At 36.8% G+C, this 2,323-nt stretch overlaps 1 long non-coding RNA gene across 1 annotated transcript; it reads left to right on the top strand.

Moving 5' to 3' along the window:
• Positions 1–50: 50 nt before the first annotated feature.
• On the top strand, positions 51–1,982 carry LOC117490248. Its single transcript, XR_004556665.1, has 4 exons — positions 51–237; positions 636–776; positions 863–921; positions 1,009–1,982. It is a non-coding gene; the product is annotated as an uncharacterized LOC117490248 (long non-coding RNA).
• Positions 1,983–2,323: the final 341 nt, after the last annotated feature.

Below are 2,323 nucleotides of genomic sequence, written 5' to 3'. Positions count from 1 at the left end.
CAATACTCTCCGACTCCGGGAACAAAACACGACCAGAGGAACAACATCTGTGCTGTTTCAAGGCTTTTAATCAAAGTTTGAATAATACTCGATGAAACGTTGTTGAAGTACATGAAAAGGAATCAGGTGGACCCTCAAAGAAGAAATGTGTCTACAGCTTATACAAGACATGTGACTGCGATGTGGCCACATGTGAGGACATCATTTCTGGAAATAGATCAGAACTCAACACTACAGGTAACTGCATCATGTTTAACTTGAATTAGTAATGTAGCATATGAGATTGATTAAAGGTGGGGTAGGTAAGTTTGAGAAACCGGCTCGAGATCGCTAGAATTTGAAAATACACAACCGGAGAAAATGATTGGTCGTACTTTTTACAGTATTACGGCTTCCACAGATGACATTTTTTTATGGATTTTTTGTCAAAGCACTTAAGATATTCATTGCTATCGGGATGTTAAGAGCATCCCATGGAATATAACAAAAAGTGTATCTCGAGCCGGTTTCTCAAACGTACCTACCCCACCTTTAAGGTCAAGTAATGGTCCATAACATAATCACTTAGAAATTGCTCTTAATTTCACAAATGTTAATGTTCATTATCTTCTTTTTTCCCCACATTGTGTCAGCAGACTTCATGTTGAATCAGCAGCAGAAGAACAATACCATCATCTCTCTGTTAGGTGCTGCTTTGGCTATATGTGTGATTGTTAATGCCTTTCTCATTTATGCAATCAAGAAACTGAAGGGGAAATCCTGTGGTGTTTGCAACAGTAAGTACATTCACTGATACAAATATATATCAAACATATTTGGCAAAAGTAGCTTCACATGAATCTTTTATTTTTATATAATACAGCTGCTGTTACTCTGCATACAAATGAAACAACAGCGGGTCAAAATCAGCGAGGTCAGCAGGTAGAGTAAAAGACAAGCCTGTAAAGTTGTTAGCATAGTTTTTCCTCTAAAAATGTTGTCTCATAACATTTCCCTATATTTTCACAGACAGATGATGACTCGTTGATTTATTCTGCACCAACCTTCATCAGAAGGAAATCTAGCAAAGGGACTGGGGGTGCAAAAGCAATGAAAGAAGAGTGTATCTACACTGATGCCCGGGCTCTTAGGTTGGCTTGATGGTGTAATACTGGATTTGCTAATCTTTGCAGATGCAATATTTATTTTCATTCTGTTCAAGAAAGGTACTAGCCCCTAATGTCATTAATCCAATTAATATATTGGATTGTACTGTGTGTATATGTTTTGCACACATGAGTAATCTTCATGACACAAAAGTAATATAAAAGCTACTGTAAGCTTGTGTAGATAGACATACTGTATACTGTAGGGATACATATTTGTTTCATTGTGAGTTATCAAAGTTGTGAACAACAACTTGCATCATACAGTTTCAAGTCATACATTTACATTTTCCAAATCTGTGTACTGTCTGTGTCAATGCTATGTAAAGATAATTGTGTGTTGCTTTTTTCCTAATAAATAATTGAATTTTCACAAGAGATACCAAACTGATAAGCAATTGAACCTGCTGCTCTGCTCACACATACAGATACAGCTCAGATTTATGAACATACTGCACATGTTTAACCACCCCCCACCCCCCCTTAGTTATTACCTAAACAAGCTCGGCATTATACTTTTGCTCACATAGGTCAACCAAACTCAGGTCAAAGTTCATTAAATGTGTACATATCTTTTTAACATCATATAGCCTACATCCATTGAACACACAAAATACCCAATAATCCAGAAGGCTTGCATAAAAACTGTTTTTCCATAGTGATGTCAATATGGGTTAAGACTAAAAAGTAAATTATATATATTTATATACCTATTTACTGCTTTACAAATTGTATGCAGTAATTCTTTTTCAGATACGCTGGTTCCAGTGACCACAGTTGAACTTGGTAATCTGCGACCGTCACCTGTGCTACGCTTAATTTTGAGAGTCAGCGTAAACAGCTCCACTACAAGCAGAGTGCAGAAAGAGCCAATACTTCATAACAGCATAATGACCCAATCAAGTGATGTTATCTTCAATTTGCGTACTTCTGTAGTTGAATTTTCAGTTTTAGTGCATCACAGCGTCCCAAAGTGTATGTGCTATGCGTACCTGAATGTTGCACTCATAACACTGTTGAACTGTGGACACATCTCTCACTGGAACACTATGCCAAAAAATTGAAACTGAGCATTTTGATTCCCTGCATTCATTTTTAAAACACGGCTGGATGAAATGTTATTAGATACCTGTCATTGTGAATAGGTTGCCTAATTTATACCCCTGTAATTATGTTGT

This window comes from Trematomus bernacchii, unplaced genomic scaffold, assembly GCF_902827165.1.
Source record: "Trematomus bernacchii unplaced genomic scaffold, fTreBer1.1, whole genome shotgun sequence".
Lineage (NCBI taxonomy): Eukaryota > Metazoa > Chordata > Actinopteri > Perciformes > Nototheniidae > Trematomus > Trematomus bernacchii.
The sequence above is the reverse complement of the archived record's forward strand: the minus strand, read 5'-3'. Positions and strand labels throughout refer to the sequence as shown.